The 21060-nt window shown below is 39.4% G+C and overlaps 1 long non-coding RNA gene across 1 annotated transcript; it reads right to left on the bottom strand.

The window, feature by feature from the left end:
- Positions 1–280: 280 nt before the first annotated feature.
- LOC103888179 lies at positions 281–20208 on the bottom strand. The gene is made up of 4 exons (XR_004178985.1): positions 17804–20208; positions 2253–5670; positions 1711–1772; positions 281–1410 (listed from the first exon to the last, which is right to left on the bottom strand). It is a non-coding gene; the product is annotated as an uncharacterized LOC103888179 (long non-coding RNA).
- Positions 20209–21060: the final 852 nt, after the last annotated feature.

Below are 21060 nucleotides of genomic sequence, written 5' to 3'. Positions count from 1 at the left end.
TGAACAATGAGATCTCTTGGACTCTGGAAGGGGAACATCACACACCAGGGCCTATTATGGGGAGGGGGGAGGGGGGAGGGATGGCATTGGGAGTTATACCTGATGTAAATGATGAGTTGATGGGTGCTGACGAGTTGATGTGTGCAGCACACCAACATGGCACATGTATACATATGTAACAAACCTGCATGTTGTGCACATGTACCCTAGAACTTAAAGTATAATTAAAAAAAAAGGAAGACTTGCCAAATAAATAAACAAATAAATAAATAAAGGGATATATTTAAAATTTTAGGTGACTCAGTCAACTCAGTCAATATCACCTTGCAAACTAGTGAAAATGCCAAAATTAGAACTAGATGCTCACTTCTCAGACCTTACTGATAAGTTACATTAAATTTACTACTATTGTCTGGTCATTCTTCTTTAAACATTACTGCTGGGCAAAGTTGATATATCATTACAACAGCATGATATCAATATAAAAATACGTTAATGGAACAGAATAGAAATCCAGAAAGCTCAGTATGTGTAAAAGTTTGGTACTTGATAAAAGTAGCTGTCAAGACAATAGGAAAAGGAAAAAATAAATGCTAATGAGCCAATTCGTTAAATCTTTAAGGAAAAATCAAAATTAGAGCCTCATATAGTATCACACACGCACTCACATACTTCCAGATGAATTTTGATTTTTTAAAAGTTTAAAGATAAAGATTTTCATGTGGTAGAATTAGAACAAAATCAGAGAAATGGAGGAATAATTTTATTGTAGAGAGTCTTGTGTAAGCGTAAGAGCAAAGAAAGATCCCACCAAGTAAGTAAGCATTATATATGATTACACAAAATATCACATTTCAAAATACATGCACGCACACACATCACAATATACATGACAGAGAAAAGACTAATATCTTTACTATATAAGGATATTTTATAAATAATAAAAAACATAAATACATCAATAGATCAATAGAAAACCTGGCAAAAGATATAAACAGGCAACTCACTGAAGAAGAGCTAGAAATAATAGATGATAAAATGGATAGTAAATATATGAAATAATTTTGAAACCTTATTTGTGATCAAATGAAAATTTCAATAATTCCAACACATTTATCATGTGATATATATATATATATACAATATTCCACATTTATCTTATAAAACTGGTCAACATTTTTATTTTTCGTGACTATGCCCAGCACATAATAAAAATGTAAAAAAATGAACATTCATGCCAACTCATGGAAATATAAGTTGGACTAACCATTCTAATCCACAATTTGGCAATAAATATAAAAGCCTTAAAATGTCTTCATATGAAGCAGGATATATGTTAGGATATCAGATTTTCCTAGGGGTAATACCAAGGGTTTGAGGAGATGATATTCTCTACAGCATCATATGTAACTGAAAAAAAAAGGATAGGGCAATCTAAGTATCCAGCAGCAAAAATGTCCAAACCAATCATGAAATATGTGCACAGGATTGGAATAATATGAGGATGACACAAATGAAGTAGTAGACAAACACATTAAACTGTGGAAATAATTGGCAGTGTATGTCTAAGGGAAAAATTATGACAAAGTAGATGTTGTCGTTCATTTAGCCAACACATTGAGTGCTGAACTTAATTATATAAATAATAATAGCTTATGTGTATATATAAAGAAAATACAGAACAGACATAAGGAGAATAACAAATATTACCTTTAAGTGTTGAATATTATAATGAAGTTGACGGAAATCATCCATCATTTCACTATTGTTCACTGTAATAAACATGTAAGAAATCAGAAAGTAATAAGGAAGTTATAAGGTGTCAAGCTTTACCATATCATACTTTTAAAAACATGCCATGCTCTTTCAACATGTCATGCTATATAGTCATGCTTTTCCCCATAGGTTATGATATGTCATGCTTTTTATTTTGCAAAATCCCTTCTCCTAAGAGTTTAATAATAATGATACAATGGGGTGGCAAAATGGTTCCAGCTGCTTTTTTTTCCCCTTTTCTTTTTTCAACCAATTGCCCCAAGCCAGTTAAAGAGCTTTGATGCATGACCAGGGTTTCAGCCACAGCTTCCTGGCTGGCTCAGAAACAGCAGAAGGAAAAATTTAAAGTGCAGGCAGTGGCTTCAGAGTCTCTTGGCTTCTGAGTCTACCAGTCACACTGGGCCCTCCAAATCAAGACTCTCCCAAGTTTCTCTGTCACGTGGTGCATTTGAGAGAAATGTAGAAGTGGGACTCACCAAAACTAGGCTGGACCCTGGAATTGTGCCTTATGAGTTGCTTATAAGCTTTGTTCCCTCCTTTTTAGCGTTCTCACACCTTGTTAAAACACCAAGTGTAGGTTCTCAATACTGCAAGAGAAGAGCCATCTCCTAAGCAATTCAACACCAAAATATTTAGATTTCCTCCCACAAATAAATGTCTTTTTACATTATGTGCCAGTATAGGAATTATGGAACATGATCATTCAGCACCAAATTTACCTTAGATATTATGGTGATACGTAAGATATGGCTCCTGTTGACAAAGGATTACTTATTGTGTCAACAGGTCTTCCCAATGCTTCCATGAAAAAACTTCCCAAAACCTCCTTTCCCCTCAAATTATAGCTCCCTGGGTTTCTCCTCCAACACCATCCTTCTGCACTCACTATTTCTACTTTCTAAGTAGCCATTGTTCCATAATTTGTCAGTTGGACTTCTGTACCATTCTCCATCAACAATCCACTGAAAGTGATCTGGTAAAGGTTGACAGCAATCCAAGTTGTGAGGTCTGTCAACTTCTCCATCATCCCGCTCTCTGAAACACTCTCTGCCAATCACCTGCTACCTGCAGAAAATGCTCTGTTTCCTGACCAGTGACTTAGATTTGCACAGTGATCAAGTTTTCAGTGCTTGTCTTTTCTTGTTCCTTGGTCTTTCTCATGTAGACTTACCAGTTCCCTTAATCTTCAACTATCTTCTCATATTTGTGACTCCTAAATTTGTGTCTCCAGCTCATCTCTCTCCTGGACTAATACAAATGTAAAATAGCTTCCTAATCCTCATCAATTCTCTATTCTCATTCCTTACCTATTGCTGAAGTCATCACCATAACCCCCTAACTCATATTCCTGTCTCTGGCCTCATGCCTATCCATCCCTCTCCTTTAAAATTATCTTTCTATGTCAGATATGGTTGGCATCTTTAAAAGCCCAGATGGAAACTTGGAGCATATAAGAAATAGAGAGCAGCTCTCCCTTCACACTCTTTGACTAAAATCTTCAGGATAACAGTCATGATCTATATGGAAATCCATAATATCTCTGAATATGAAGCATCCCTCCCCTGGAGTCATGCAATATCCAACCTTCATGGTCATATGCAGGGGTTCTGGTTATGTTCATAGGATCCCACATCAGAATAACCAGGCTGAGAGAACACATAAATGCCAGATCATCCACATTTCTGACAAATGGCCTTTGGCTCCTGCACCAACATCTTCAATGACTGGGAACTCTTTCTGAAAGTTTATCTCTTCTTTCCAGAGTTCAGAAAATGAACTTGCTGCCTTCTTGAAGCTTTTATTTATTGGCAAGTTTTAAATATTTTGAGAATATTTGGAGCAAGAAAGCAGAATAACACGGTGATTAAAGGTACAACCTTGGATGATCAACACATCTGTGTTGGAATAATTTCACTACTTACTAAATGACCTCAGACAAATTCCTCAATTGCTCTACTGCTTTGTTTCTTAATCTGTAAAATGGGGATAATATCATTACTCATCTTCTCCCTTTTAGGGTTCTGAGGATTAAATGAAGTAATGCTGGTAGTGATACACAGCACCCAGTCCATAGTAGGGGCTTGGTAAGGCTGGACACCTGCCCTGGCTAGGTGAGTTTTTCACATTTTCTTCCACCTTTCTGTATGTTATGTAATTGGTGGCTCTTTCCAAGTCCTGCCCATATTCCTCTATATGTGGTACTTTTGAAATGAGGTATCTGGGCTTGAATGCTGCCCTTCAGATGTGATCTTCAGATCTCAGAATGCTAAACTTACTCCAACTTGCATCTGAGGCTTAACAGTATTCATGCAATCCAGAATCTTGTTAGGTGTTTGGAAAACCACACAATCCCTTCAACCTACAACAAGTTTGCAAAGGGAGAAGCTTCCAGGTGCTTTCCCTGAACCTGAAGCTTTGCTGAATCACAGCTCCTCAGGCCTGCGTTCGTGCGTTTGTGCTGGGATCCAGCACAGATCCTAACATTGGATTCTGTTAAATATCTTGTCACTTTTCTTCTAAAGAAACTTTGGAGACTCCTCATGACCTGCAGAATAAAATCCAAACTTAGAAACCTTGCTGTCTGATTTCTCTGCTCTGCATCAGGGATTCCCAGAGGTATATGGATACCCCTTGCACTTCCAAACCCACTGTTAACGACATGCACAGTTTTGCCACTTGTGGTCTGGCTAACTGTATATATTTGCCTCTCTCCTGGACTGTGAGCTCCACAAAGAGTTTTGTTCTCTCCCTTGTGGGCCACGATGCCTGGCACAGCATAGATAACCAACAAATATTTACCAATTTTAAGTTAGGATATGATTCTGACACCAGCTCCCTTCACCTGGGTGGAAATGGTCAGAGATGGCCCATGGCCTGCTTGGAGTTCACGTTCATGTTGCTTTCCATGGTTCCTCAGGGGCCTACGCAGTTCTTTTTGAAAGCTCGTCTTTGGCTCCATAACACTCTAGATGTCAGATTTTGCTTCCTTTTTTTTTTTTTTCTTTAACAGCTTCATTGAGATTTACTTCATATACCATAACATTTACCTGTTTAAAATATACAGCTCAGTGGTTTTAGTGTATTCACAGACTTGTGCAACCATCACCATGCCAATTTTAGAAAGCTTTAATCACCCTGCAAAGAAATCCCATTGAGGGGGGAAGCACTACCCATTCTTGCCCTCTACCCCCATCCCAAGCCCCTGGCAACCACTAAGTGCCTCCTCCAAGCAGTTCATATAAATAGAACCATACAGTACATGGGCTTCTGTGACTGGTTTCTTTCACTGAACATACTATTGAGAATGAGCCACGGTGTGGTATGCATCAGTTCTTTGCTCCTTTTGACGGCTGGGCAATATCCCCTTGTATGGATGGACACGCCACATGTTTTGATCCATTCGTCAGTGGATGAACACGTGGGTTGTTTCTACTTTTTCTGGCTATCACTTTCAGTGCTGTCTGGATATAGACCAATGAGGGTCACAGGAGAACAAGTAGAGGGTGATTTTTAAACGTGAGTAAATGATGCACACAGAGGTGCGTTTTAGGCCAATGATGGTGCATAGTTCACAGTGTGCCCACTGCCAGGCCCATATCCTCTTCTGTGTTCTCAAATCCCTTTTCTATGGAGATTATTCCTTCCCTTCTCAGTTAACTTCCTTAGATTCCTTAGATAGTTAACTTCCTTCCTTAGATAGGCATCAACAGTGTGCTGTGGGCGAACTCCGCCTTCTGAAAGCTCTGTAACTGGGGCTCTAAACATCTCGGGTGCAGAGAAGGATGAGCCTGTTGAGTGTGCAGGATCCTTTACTCAGCCTTGAGCTTCTGTTCGCTGGCGTTTTACAGTCACTTCAGACTGGAAGCAATGCTGTGTGCAGTACTCCAAGTTCACCTGTATGTGAACACAGGACACTGAGGAAAAGCGTCTCAACAGCCTGACTTCCTCAGATATATACAACCTCCCCTCCCACTCCACACAAACTTGTTTTTACTCTCCTTGCAGTGAAGGCAACATGTCAATCTCTTTTCAAACCCCACATGGAAAGCCTGGCTACAGTTTTGGTAATAATGAGGTACTTTCTCCTCATTTATGTTAGCACTCTCACCTACTTAGCCACAAAACCCTCCATTATAACCTTGCCTGAAGAAGTCGCTAAGGATGCTGGCATTATTTGTAAATCAGTTGCAAATGGTACTCAGATATGAAGTTCTTATGGGGTCTTCTTTAAAGCTTTGTATTATTCTATGTGGATATAAATAGATAATTATTTATTTAAAAAAATATTTTGTGGGCTATAAAGGTAAATGCATAAATAAGTCCTACAAGAATATTCTTTACTTTTGTAGTTAAAACCATTCATTTCTGCCAAATTTTCTTCACCTTTCTTTTATTTCATTCAGAATATTATTGTTATTATTTGCTCTACTGTGGGCAAAATTTCTAGAATAGCTCAAATTAAAAATATGTATATAAGCTCCCACCCCCTTACTCTATTTATGCCATCAACTTTTCTCCATAAAATAATCTCATTTTATGCCTTCATTTTCCACCATTGAACTTTTGGGTACAAGAAAGTGGGGGTGAAATATCAGTTCAGATGCCTGCAATTGTCTTGGAATATTTTTCTGCACACGCAAAAGCCTCCATTATGAACAAAGTCTGATGTTCCTTCACCACAGTGATGAATGTTGACTTAGCCCAAGAAAAAACTAATTAAAAATGTTGTGGAAAATGCAAACATGGTTGATTTAAACAGCCAAAAGGAATTATCCTCCTGCAGCGTAAACTACCTATGGAGTGTTAAAGTTCCTGGAATCAATTAGAATTTCTAGAAACCAAACCAATCATGATCTTACTCTTGTCCCCAAATGATAAAACAAAGGTTTGGTAAAAGAATACTATATATTATAGTGTTAACATTGGCTTTTAAAATTTTCTGTTTGTTTTCATTTTCTAATTTTTAGTTAACTAAAGCCTAAAACTGCAGCTAAACAGGATGTTTTAATTCACCATGATTACCATAAAATTCATGAGGTAGGATTTTTTTTCTTAACCTTTCTTATTCACCTACTCCTTGCTCCAGAATTTCATTTTGGAGTTTATCAGAACAAAATTCTTTCGCTGTGCTCTCCAGTCCTGTTTGCTGAGTTCCACAAGGTTTGCTGACAAGTTCTACTTGAGTAAATCGTATTTAGACAACTGTATATTTCATTTAGGCCTTTTGCAATGACTGAGCCAAGGTCAGTTTTATATTCTACTGAAATCATAAAGTGACACTTGAGATAAACAGAATGTTTACTCTCTCCATGTGAGCTGAGGCTGATATGTAAATTTATCCTTATTCTTTCATCAAATTTGCATTTACCCTCTTAGCCAAACACTACAGACTTCCAAATCAAACAGTTTTAATGATGGTCAACTCTTTATGACCGATCGCCATATCAGAGAAAAAGAAACAGCCATTTAGATTAAAATGAAAAGCACAGTGCAACATAACTCTTCTCTCTAGGTTAGTGGTAATTGGATGAACTTTCATACAAGAGGTGTTTTGATGCTTCGCTGCTTACCAGTAATTACCACAGTCTTCCGGCTTTGTGTGTGCCTGTGATGTGCCCTTTATCTGTGACAAACACACCCTACTCACCTATCATCATTTTTTTTTTTTCTGGTCAAATAAACCAAGTCCCTCTAAATAGATTCTTTATATTAAAGAAGGAGAAAAGAAAGGAAGGCATAACAGAAAGACTTGATCCTCTCCTCAAATGAATAACTTCTTGGCTAACTCTAGCAAGAAGACACAATCAATAATGACAACACACAAGATAGAAGATGAAAATCAAAACTCTAGGTTTTGTAGACAGTTGTCTTCTTATGAGGTTATTCTGTTTTCCAGTGTGTGCACTCTACAGAGGTGACTTGTCGCCTAGGGCAAGGAGGTGTGTCACTCGCTTACTCCAAGGTGAACTGGAATCTCTTAGGTAAAAAGCTCCCAGTGCCCAAATAGCCTTGGGCCTGGTGAAAAAAGCCACTCCCAGCAGCTTAAATCTCTCTGATGCAGTTAAACAAGAGGGAGCCTCTGAGAACGTGAGGGATAAAATTAGTACCTGTGTTTGCTTTCCATTCTTTTTGAACAAAAGGAGCTATTTCTGTGTTATGAGTTTGCAGAACACAGAGGGGATTAAGCAATGGGACCACACAACTCACTCCTTTCACGTTGGGGGCTGGGTTACACCCTCAGCATAGCTCCCAGGGAGCGGTAGCGCCCACTAGGTTTTATTCCCTCCTGAAACTTGGGCTTTCGGGGCCTTGCTCAGGGGGAATAGAGCTCCACAGCCCTGCTTGCGTTGTGTTTTGTTTCGGCACCAAATGCAATGCTAGCAAGTTCAAAGCAAACGGTCTCCGAGACAGGCTGCACAAAGAAGAAAAAAGTGGCATTCTTTCAGGAGCTCCCGGATTCTGCTTCCTGTAAGGAATAAAAAATGAAGACTGTTGGCGCTGAGCCTTGCTAGGTTACTGAAGATCTCCCACTTGGAATGTCAGACACATCAGTAAACGACTTGATCCAGCAACAGAACTAACATAATTCACGCCATTGATACAACAGGACGAGTGTCTCTACCCAACTTCAGTGCTTGTCTTATGAAGAAGAAGACCAAGAAACAGAAAGAAAGGAAAAGGGAAAGCAAAGAGGCAAGGGAGTGTGGGGGAAGGCAGAGGACACAGTTTCCTTTTCAGTGTGGCTGTCAAATGGCGATCTAATTGTGGCCAGGCTGCAGGAGAGCAGATAGCTTTTCTGAAGCCCGCAAGTATTTCTGCCATTCACCAGGCCGAAGGATGCCACACACAGTCTGTTTGTTCAACATAAGCAAACAGATTGTAAACTGGCTGATAATTTTTGTACTGACAATGTCATTTACAGCTGTCAGCCTTTCGTCTGCCTTGTTTGCTTTATTCAAATATGAACCAAGTGGACCTCCCTTCCAGCGCTTTCTTCTGCATTAAAATCACATCCATTCCCTTCCAAGCTGTCTTATCTAAAATTCATTGGAGGCCAATCAGTTGGCTGAATGCTTTGTTGTTTCCATGGAGGCAAGAAGTCTAGTGTGGACTTTTGGGGATTAGGAAGTTTCAGATTTACAGCCTTGAAGTGCGTGTTTCTTTCAGTTAGCTTCTTTTGATTGCACAGAGGCAGGACATTTAAATATAATTTTATGTCTGAGCCGGGAAGCAGTGCTTTCAAAACGTAATCATTCTGGTTTGTGGCTCCCTCTTGCCAGCACTTGGCCTTACTTCTTCTGGTTTAGTCCTTGGAATGTGCCGCCCTCGCGGCATGGATTGGCATTCTTCCTCTGCCCCTAGGTCACGACAGCTCCTTGGCCAGCAGGCACTGCTCAACTGCACCTCGCCTCTAAAATCCTGGCTTTGATCCTGCAGCCTGTCAGAGTGTCACCCACAAATCTTGAAGCCTCCTCTATTGTGAGTGGAGGTTGCAATACTTTCTGTTAAATAATTCACATCGGACTGGCTGTCTGGTGGCGGGCAGGCAGCTGCAGATATTGCCACTTTGCTCAGAGAGTACAGGCACAGTCTCCTTAAAAAAATAAGCCAGCAGCAAAGTTGCCTACTTCCCTGCACCTGGTGCTGGTGAGAGTTCCCAGTTCTAGGATGTGCTTAACTCTGAGCTTCAGCCTCATATTTTAAGGGCAACATCAAAAAAAAAAAAAAAAAAAGATGTTTGCTCTTGGGGATGGGGAGCCTTGCTGCATTCTTGGGAAAAAATGTGTTCTTTTGGCAAATGTGATTTCTGGTCTCTCACTCCAAAATGCGATATCTTAAAATCATCCATGATGTATTGGGCAATTCATTACTTACACTGAAGTCTGTAAAACATAACATCACTGGGACTCTGATTTCACTTATGACTGTGGCAATTGGTTTAAATTTGTTTCCCAATGCTTAAAATGGCATAAAGTGAATCAACGTCAGTAAGTGAATATTGAGAATATATTATACGTAACAGCAAATTAATCACAAAAACTTTTTTATATTTAGGATATTTTTAAGTCGCATCCCAACTGAAATTTGCTATTTTTTTCCTTAGATTTATTGAAACCAATCTCAAATATTTGTTTAGTATCAGCTCTTAGCTTAGAATACATAAATTCTACTACAGGTACCAAATGAATATTACTCATGAAGTCATTTGGGAAAAGTCTGAGGTAGTGTCCAATCTCATGTTAGGTGGAATTTGGTAGAAAGTATGTATTTTTTAAAAGTTTCAGAGAAAAGAAGTCTCAATAGAGGTTGCTACATCAGGGAATATTCATTCTGTCTATTTAGTCAACATAAGAAGAATACAATACAATGAGGAGGCTGGCAATTTTATGTGATAACAAGCTGTGCCATTATAAAATAGACTATATTATTTGCACTTATGTGAACTAATGTGTTGTAAGGACTGTGATCTGGTACATAGACCTGTCTGTTCTTTTTTTTTTTTTTTTTTTTTTTTTGAGACAGTCTCCCTCTGTTACCCAGGCTGGAGTGCAGTGACACGATCTTAGCTCACTGCAACCTCTGCCTCCTGGGTTCAGGAGATTCTCCTGCCTCAGCCTCCTGAGTACCTGGGATTACAGGTGCCCATCACCACACCTGGCTAATTTTTGTATTTTAGTAGAGACGGGGTTTCATCATGTTGGCAAGGCTGGTCTCGAACTCCTGAGCTCAGGTGATCTGCCAGCCTTGGCCTTCCAAAGTGCTGGGATTACAGACTATCTGTTCTTTAATATAGAATGTTATTAACAGTCTGGAGTCCCCATAGTTACAATGTGTCCTGCTCTCTTGGAAGGCCATGCCATTTGCAACGGCTGAGACCTTGTTTCCCTATGACTTCAAAGAAGACCTTTTTGTTGTAAAACAAAGCATTAGTCTTTGCTTTTTATCTTTAAAACTTTAATTCTACTCTGTTGTATGTAGGGATATTTAGCTGTCAATATCCTGTTTTTTATGTTCTATTGAAATTATAATAATTTTAATATGTGAATTAAAATAAAATTGATCTACTTACTAAATTTTAGGCAATTTAGATGCTATATATATAGTTGATCAGTCACTAAAGTATTTATCTGAACCTATCCCCTACCATATAAAAAAGTACAGCACCCTTTGTGTGCAATTCCAAAAAGCAAGAAACTCTGAATACTGAAATTTTAACATGACATGAACTGAACTGAGAATATGTAAAATCTCTGTTTATTCTGCATGCATTTGCTGCAGAAATATTTGTGTTTGATTATAGGATTGCTCCCCTAGACCCCACTGGGTATATTATTAAACACATGGAATACTGTTCATCTTATCTTTAAAAATCTTTAAGTTGCTGGATTCTGAAACACATTTGGACCCAAGGGTTTTGGACAGCATAGTGCATACCTGTCTAAGGTGTGTTTCATGGTGACTCTGTGAGAAGTAGATTAACACTCATGCAAACTATTAAGACTTGTGGCTGAAAGGACTCTGCTGTGAACAGACAGGAAGAAAATTGTAATTAGAAAAGGCAACTATAACTTTGACCATACGTGAGAATATAGAGGAGAGGAATTGGAGAAACAAGTTGTTGGTACAATGGTCTGTAAAACCAGGACAGTGGACAGCATCAATTTGATGTTTGGCAAACAATAGGTGGAGAGAAGACAAAGAGAAAGAAGGATAAAGCACATGACAGAAAATCGAAATAAATGTGTCATCTGAATGAGGTGTATATGCTACTTCTTTGCACAGATATTGCAACTCTTCTACAAGTTTGAAGTTACATCAAAATAATTTTTTTAAAAGTCCATAAAACTCCAAAGGAAGCCCCAAAGAAAGCGAAGCACTCACAGAAAAATAAAGAATCTTCTTTGACGTTTTCTCCCTTTCCTTTCAAATGGCTAAAGCTGAAGTGAGGAATCAGAAATGCATAAAGAGGGGGAAATAAGAGCGTATATAACAATAAAGAAAAATGGGTGGAGAAAAAAAAAAAGAGAAAAGGGGAGTATATCTGAAAACCATGTTTTCAATAGTAGCTTACCGAACATCCCCAACTGTGGGGCTCTGGACACATTTCTTAATCTGTGTGTGCCTCAGTTTCTTCATCTGTAAAATGGGAGTGACATGGAATCCATCTCACTGGATTGCCATGAAAAGTAAATGAATAGAGATTCCAAAGGAAGTCTCAGAAGCACTCAGCAGATATTTGCCACATTTGCTATTGAGATGCTTATTAGTATTATTCCTACTGTGTACCAGGGTGGTGGGCCAAGAGTTTCTCATTCATTACCCTCTTTTTACTTACAACAATGCTCTGAGGTAGATACTAATATTGTTCCCACTTTACAGATAGAGAAACTAAGGCTTAGAGAGCTTAACCAACACAGGACAAATATGTGAGGACTTGCCTAGAATAAGAACACATCTAGGATTACAGGGATGGAGGAACAAGGTCTGAGGGAAGGCTCAGCCACAATAACCGCAGGAGGAGACTGGAGCAAGGAGCAGCTGCTGGGGCATCACATGTACATGGTAGTGCAGGGGCCTCCGAGGAGCCACATGAGGGGCAGGTGAGCAGGTAAGCTGGACAGTCCTCCCTCTACCTCCTGTGTTAAGCAATCCCAGAGGATACTTGCCTACAGCTTGACAGTGGTACGGTAGTGCCCTCTTATGCTTGAGGAATACATTCCAAGACCTCACTGGTTGCCTGCTACTGTTGATAGCACCAAATCCTACATACCATAACCAAGTCGACCACTAAGTGACTGATGGATGGTGGTGTCTACAGCTGGACAAAGGGATGATTTATGTCTCGCACAAGACAAAGTGGGACAGTGAGGAATTTCATCATGCTGCTCAGAATGGCACACAAGTTCGCATTTATGAAGTGTTTATTTCTAGAATCTTCCATTTAATATTTTTAGACTGTGGTTGACCACAGGTAATGGAAATGGTAGAATCATGAACAAGGAGGGACTACTATATCCTGGTAAATGTCTAACAAATGGCTCTCTGGCAAAAAGTGTGTGTGCGTGTGTGTGTGTGTGTGTGTGTGTGTGTGTGTTTATTACAGATATCTAGGAGAAAATATGGGAGAAAAGCTCCTTGAAATTGGTCTTGGCAATGGTGTTTTTTTTTTTTTTTTTTTTTTTTGGTATGACACCAAAAGCACAAGCTACGAAAGCAAAAATAAACAAGCAGGACGACACAGACTAAAAAGCTTCTACACAGCAAAGGAAACAATCAACAAAACAAAAAGGCCGCCTATGAAATGGAAGGAAATATTTGCAAACCATAAATCTGATAAGGGATTAATATCCAAAATATATAGGGAACTTACACAACTCAATAGCAAAAAAACAAATAACTCAATTAAAAATGAGTAGGTATTTTTCCGAAAAAGACATATAAATGGCCAAGTACATGAAAAGGTGTGCAACATCATTAATCATCAGGGAAGTGACAATCGAAACCATAATGAGTTACCACTTCACACCTCTTAGGATGGCTATTATCAAAAAGACAAGAAATAACAAGTGTTGGCGAGAATGTAAAGAAAAGAGAACCTTTGTGGTTGCTTGGAATGTAGACTTGTGCTGCAGTATGAAAAACTGTATGGAGATTCCTCAAAAATTTAAAACTAGAATTATCATATGATCTAGCAACTCCTCTTCTGGTAATATATCCAAGGGAAACAAAACCAGAATCTTGAAGAATTATCTTCACCCTTATGTTCATTCCAGCATCATTCGCAATAAGCAAGACGTGGAAACAATCTAAGTGTCCACTGACAAGAGATCAATGAATAAACAAAATGTAGAATATAATGGAATACTATTTAGCCCTTAAAAAGACAGAAATCTTGTCATCTGTGACAAAATGGATGAACCTGGAGGACGTTATGCCAAGTGAAATAAGCCAGACACAGAAAGGTAAATACTGCATAATCTCACTAATACATGGCATCTAAAAAGTCTGATTCATAGAAGCAGACAGTAGAATAGTGGTGATCAAAGGCTGGGAGGTGAGAGAAATAGGGAGACACTGGTCAAAGGACACAAGGTTTCAGTCATAAGATGAAGAAGTTCTATAGATCTAATGCATAATAGGGGAATGTATTGATAACTTGGATATATGAGAACAGATTTTAAGGATTAACACACACACATACACACACACACAAATAGCAACTGGAGTAGTAGTGGACCTGCTAGTTAATTTGACTGTGGTAATCATTATGCAATGTGTGTGTGTGTATATATATGTATATATATATATATATATATAAATATATATCATATCATAGTATACCTTGAATATGTATTTTGTCAATTAAATATTTTTTAAAATATTAATTATAAATTCCATATAGCTAATTGATTTTAACAGAATTCTTTTGTTGATTTTGCTGAACTTTTGCACTTATAGCCAACTACAAATCAACTCTTTTTTTTTTTTTTTTTGAGATGGAGTCTCGCTCTGTTGCCCAGGCTGGAGTGCAGTGCTGCAATCTCAGCTCACTGCAACTTCCATCTCCACCTCCCTGCAACCTCAAGTGATCCTCCCACCTCAGCCTCCCCAGTAGCTGAGACTACAGGTGGGCACCACCACACCCGGCTGATTTTTGTATTTTTAGTAGAGATGGGGTTTTACTGTGTTGGCCAGGCTGGTCTCAAATTCCTGACCTTAAGTGATCTGCCCGCCTTGGCCTCCCAAAGTACTGGGATTACAGGCATAAGCCATCATGCCCAGGCTACAAATCAATTCTTGATCATTCTCAGATTCCGCAAAGAAGCTGCTCACCTCAATGATGAGCAAATGCAACTCCAACATGAATGTTAGTTGATGTGTTTGTTGATGTTAAGTAGTAAAATGAAAGTGAAACAATGAGGACATATGTTGGGACTTCATTTGTTCATCAGTGGAATGAACGGCTTCTTTGTTGAATTGGAGAACAGTTTTCAAATACTCAAAAATTATTTCCTGAAGTGTACTTTATGTGTTTTCATAATACAATGGCTATAAACACAGTCCATTCTTAAGTTTAACCTGCTATATCAACATTTTCTCCACCACTTTCTTAAGTCTAGACAATCAACGAAACAATAAATCCAGCTCTGATTTGCAGTTTTTGCCAGTTTCCATGGTGTGAATATTCTCATCACAGATGAATTCAAACTACCAACATCAACATGAATTTGGGAAGAGGTGCCAGCAGGATACCATTATCTACAGGTCTCACGAAGGAGGAAGCATTTGAATTTGACTTGTAAAACATGGGGAACTTTGTATAGACAGAAATGGAGGGAGAGAACGTTCTTGGCAAAAGACACACTTAAATGAAGGCAAAATAGGGAAACTGTTGACATAGAGAGGCATCAAAAGGCCTACAGAGGACACCAAGAAAGACATGCAGCACCTTGGGGAAAAAATCTAGAATGAGATTTCAAAGGACCCTGAATGCCTTTCTTATCCTATGAACTTTCCTTTTATCCCATTAAAGATTTTGTTTCCTTTTGCTTTTGTTTGGTGGGGAATAATTTGCATGTTTGTATTGTTTTGTTGTGGAATGGAGGACAGAAAGGAAGCAAGAAGGATGGTGTGAAATGAACAGATTTGATCTGTAAGGATAGCACTCTAATAACCAGAGTTGTGGAAGGGATGGAAGCTGACAGACTAGAAGTGGGGAAAGTTGGGAGGAATTTACAAAAGTCAGCACCAGAGGGAATGAGACTGCACCAGGCCACAGCAACAAGAATGTCAGGTCCAGTGGGCTTGGATGAGGCCTAACTTACTGCCCTCCATGTCCCCAATAATCTAAACAGGGCCTGGCACACAGAAGGTGCTCAGCGACATTTGCTGAAGGAATGAATGACAGAAATGTAAAGCAGGGAGGAAGGGGGAGAGATCTCAAGTATGTTCATATCAGGAAAACAGCTCTGAATAGTACTGAGTTCTATATAATAAATGTAATGCATTCTATATCAGAGTTTCCAAAAAATATTTTTAAAAACTATGTTGCTGCTTAAACTAGCTCTGATGGGAAGTTGAAAGAATTGCTTATAAGCCACAACTTTACAGGAATTTTATATGTACTATTGAAGTAATGTGGATAATATAAGGAGATTTTTCTGAATATAGATCGCATTATTTTTCTGAGTACTTGCCTTATTCTAACACTATGTTCATTCTTTGTTCCTTCTTCCTTTTCAAGGGGTTAATAATCTGCAAACAATCTATTAAATGCATTTATGGAAACTTCTTATTAAGAAATGCTTCTTAGTAATCCACCCACGGAACAACTTGGGACTTTTTTTTTTTTTAATTCAATTACTTCTTTTTCATCTAGGTAGGAAGCAGTTGGGAAGGGTTATAGTGAACTACAGGAATTAAAGCTGAATCCAAATTTTGAAGTGTGTTAGTGGCTGCAAACTTCCTTCTCCGAACATGGGTATGAGTCAGTGTTAAAGTGCCGGGCTCCTGGATGATAAGAAGTCTGTGTGTGTGGGTGACCATTGTACGTACATGCCCAGTTAATCATTACAGGCTTCTCTGCTTATCACCACAGTGGCGCTGACCACAGGCCAGGCAAGAGGAATGATGGATTTCTCTTGAGTTCTTGGCAGGAACTGAGCTCTACTGGTTTTATTCTGAAGCTGCTAAGAGATAGCCTCCCACTCTTGCCCTTATCACTTTTTATTTTTCTACATCCTTGAAATGAATGAGACAATGAGTTGGTTGTGCGGACTGTTTCCAGGCCTGTGGCTGCTAAGCTAGCGTCCAAGTCTGGCTGAGAGGTGGGAGGACTACGACCGAGAGATGTGGGGTTTCACTACATGATGCAATGCTCTAACTTGCTGAATCATAGTTCCTAATTTCCTGGAATCCAAGAAACATGGCCTTGTTTACCCCGATTTGTATTTAGATTCAAGGGCTGGACATTTAAAGATCATCTGTCAGTCAATCCACCTCCTTAAACTAAGATCCCCAAAGCATTTTTGTAAAAACTTTTATCAAAGTTTAACAGGCAGAAAAGAAGAGTGAACATATAAATGTACCACCCGGTGATTTTCCCCAACCCAAGCACATCCTGCAACCAGCACCCAAATCAAGAGACGGAACACTACCAGCCCCTTGGAAACCACGGGCTATTTCCCTTCCAGTCAATGACTTTACCCTCCCCAAGATCCCAACCATCTAGCCAGCAGCATGATTCGTTCTGGGACTCTAAATAATTGCAGTCACATCATATTGACTGTTCTGTGACTGGCTTCTTTTTCTCCACTTTTATCTTTGTGAGATTCAACCATATTTTTGTGTTTATAGCTCACTCTTTTCTCATTGCGGTATACTGTTACTTTGTGTGACTATACTATTATTTATTCATTCTAAAGGTATTGTTTTTACACTCAAATTTCTGGGAGAGGAGTTTTCGCCACACCCCAATACATTCAGACTTTTAATGATAATTTTAAATTCTCTTTTATCATTATTATTATCTTTGCTGTCTCCTAAATCCAATTATTCTAATGAACGTCCAATGATTTCATGACTTCATCTCCTTTCTCATCAGATTTGTTTACAAACATCACCCAAGAACATGGATCTGACCACATCCCTTTCCACTGTAACTTCTCTTGCTGCAGTCTCCTCACCCAGGCACTCGTCGCCCTCCCTGGCTTGGCCCTTTCCTATATCTTGCCTAATCTGCTTTGAAAGCACAGGATCTACTTTTTCTTTCTGGGACTGCATCATTATTTCTCCAGCCCTGGGCATATGTTCAAGGGTTTCTTCAGTCTAGAAGTTTCTTATCCCCCATATACAAGTGTCAGAAATTGCTAACCCATCTTTGAAGACCCAGTTCATATTATCCAGTCCCAGCTCTGGTCCCCAGTTTGCCTGTTTCAAAGTCAGCTCTGTAAGGCTCTGCCCCTTCCACTTGCCCGTGAGCTAGCAGGTGTCTGAGGACCTGGGGTTTGTTCCCAGCCTCTCTCACCTCTGCCCCCAGGCATCTGCTCCACGAGAATAGCCTGGATGTTCTCTAACCCATCATTTCTTCTTTTATTTTCACATTCCCTGATTACATTCTGTCTCTTTTTTCAAGAAAAATGTCTGTGGGATGGCATGCCTTTCGAGGGCTGTGTGCAGATGGGTGAGGAGGAGAAAGCTGTTCTGATGCCCAGTTTGAGAAGATTCTCATCCAGGCTTGTTCTCCTCTGAAAGCTCTCACTGATTGTACCTTCTTAGTGTTGTTCTCCAGGTAGAATGAGGAGAAGAGCGCTGTGCGCATGAGTAGCTGAAATGCCTTTAATTCCCATCACAATCCTGCAAGCTTAATGTGCTCAGATGTGGCCAAAGGGAAGAGGAGGAAGCACAGCTGCCGGAGAGGAGAGACAGCGCGAGGCAAGGCAGGTTGGCTTTGCGTCGTCCTTCTATTCATGTACAGTCGTCATGGTATGACAATTGCATCATCACATACACCAAAATGTCACAATGTCCTTATTTTCTAAAATTCTTAATGCATAGTATGACAGGAAAAACTTCTTCTGATTGTGAATTTATATGAAAAGCCTTCTAGTGGTAGAACATTTAAATTACATCCAGTTATACATTCAATGATTCACCTTTTCTGAAATTAATATAATCATGAAAAATCAGGACTGCCCTAAAAAGTCTGTTCTTTGTCTCTGTTACTGATTGTAGAGCCGACCTCTCGATCTGTTGATGAGTCTTTCTGCATGCCTTCTTTCTATATGACCCTGAAAATGTTTTTAATGAGAACTCCTAAGGATAAATCAGAGTTTCAGAAGACATCAGAGTTCAGAAGAAATTAGAGTGAATGTGCTTGAAATGTAGACATTTGCTGAGAACAAGTTCATGCAGAGGAGGGAAATAAAAGACTGAATCCAGGCTGGAAAGTTAAAAACTGGCCAGTTATATCAATAATATGTCAGTTCTCAGCCCGTCCCTTCTCTTGACATGTGACCTCAAGATTATCACCCTAAAAAAATAAGTTCTATGAAAGTTAAAATACTCAAGAGTTGACTGGGATTTTCATTGCATTTTAAACAGCTCATTTGTATTCTCCTTGTACCCTAAAAGACCAGCTCGAAAGCAGTGAAGAGCATAAAGCAAGAGGCAGCTGGAAAAAAACAGGTCTTGAAATGATAAATGTAATGTTTCATGTCAGCAACTGGAATTTTTTTGTAGTGTTACTGTCTTGGCCTGCTGACAGCATGATTTAATGGCCTGGTTGCTCCATGGGTTGACATGGCAACCACGGAAAATGCCATAAATATCTGAGTGTGAACGTGAATGGTATGTTTACATTGCGTGTGGTGCATTGTGTGACATGTGGTGGCTGTTGTCTCATCCAGTTGGAAACGTCTGGAATTGACAGCCATGTTTTAGAGCCATTTGGGTTAAAACAACTCTCACAACAGACACTTTACTGCAAGTCTGAAGCTGTGCATTTTTGTGTATATTTGAGAAATTAAATTCAGTGTTCAAGGGGCCAGAGGGCCTTAACACAGTTTGCCATGTGCCACAAACCACTTTCTATCTCAGAATCAAGACAATGTTGGATTTCTTCTGTATTCAACACGGTAGAGAACAATTATGATGTTTATTCAAAAGTGAATTTAGTGAGCACTTCCCTAGATTTACTGAAACCCAAATTTTAGAATTGGAAAGATTTTTGAAATAACTTCTAGTCCAATAATTTTATTCCTTAGGCAAAATAACAAAAAAGAAAATTGCTTGTTTCATGCTCCAAGACCTTGTAGGAAAGCAATGACACCCGTACTTCCCTGTGCTTAGTAGATTTATGCACATTCAGAGAAATGTGAAATCATGTTTTAAAAAGAAGAAAAAGGGAACTGAAAACTGATTGTGTTGTATTGACCATCGATTCCCCTGAAGACCACCAGAAAAATCTTTCTATCACACAAAACTGTAAGTCACACCATAGTAAGATAGAACACCACCTTGATGGGTCTTAATAGTGGCTGGAAATGAAAATTAGGGTAGGGTGTCAATAGCGCCCTAGGACTTAGGCTGAGTGATTTTTAAGATGTTCTTTTCCATGTAGGCAGCTGGTTTGAACTGCACGGAGTTTATGTTATTACAGCTTTCAATTAGCTGGGCACAGCAAGGCCAGGCTAAGAAGTCAGTCTTTCTGAGGAAATGGTTTGCCTTAATACATGAATTGTTTAGCTCATTTATGGTCTAATTTTCAGAAACAGGTATCCCTGGAACATGCAACTCAGCTACTTTTGCTTGGTCTTAGTATTATTTAACATACAGACAGGAGCTGGGCGCGGTGGCTCACGCCTGTAATCCCAGCACTTTGGGAGGCCGAGGCGGGCGGATCACAAGGTCAGGAGATCGAGACCATCCTGGCTAACACGGTGAAACCCCGTCTCTACTAAAAATACAAAAAATTAGCCGGGCGCGGTGGCGGGCGCCTGTAGTCCAGCTACTCGGGAGGCTGAGGCAGGAGAATGGCGTGAACCTGGGAGGCGGAGCTTTCAGTTAGCCGAAATTGCGCCACTGCACTCCAGCCTGGGGCACAGAGTGAGACTCCGTCTCAAAAAAAAAAAAAAAAAAGAAAAAGAAAAACAAACAAAAAACAAAAAAAACATACAGACAGGAAAGAATGACTAGTTTCAGTACTGTTTAACACAGGGACAAGACATTATGTTGACCTCTTTTCTCAGTAGCCTCGGGTAATTCATTTACTCTCTCTGGCTCTTGTTAGCTCACTCATTCATTCACTAATCATGTTCACTCTTGAGTACAGATGATTCTTGACTTACCATGGCTTGACTTAAAATTTTTACTTAACGGTGAGAAAGCAATGCACATTCAATAGAAACCATAGTTCAGTGAATTCTGAACTGATGAGAATATCAGTGAATTCTGATCTTTTCCCAGGCTAGTAATATACCATACAATACTCTCTCCTGAAGCTGGACAGTGGCAGTGAGCCACAGCTCCCAGTCAGCCACGATCACAAGGGTAAGAACTGGGACTCTACAGTATACTGTGCTGCCAGATGATTTTGCCCAACTGTGGGCTGATGTGTTCTGAACAAATTTAAGGCAGGCTAGGCTAAGCTATGATGCTCACGAGATTAGGTATATTAAATGCATTTTCAACTTATGATGGGTTTATGGGAAAGTAACCCCATTATAAGTCTGAGAGTGTCTGTACTTGCTAAATGTGCCCACTTAGGATATAAAGATAAGACTT

Source organism: Papio anubis, chromosome 16, assembly GCF_008728515.1.
Source record: "Papio anubis isolate 15944 chromosome 16, Panubis1.0, whole genome shotgun sequence".
NCBI classification, from domain to species: domain Eukaryota; kingdom Metazoa; phylum Chordata; class Mammalia; order Primates; family Cercopithecidae; genus Papio; species Papio anubis.
This window is presented reverse-complemented; position numbering and strand designations above follow the sequence as displayed.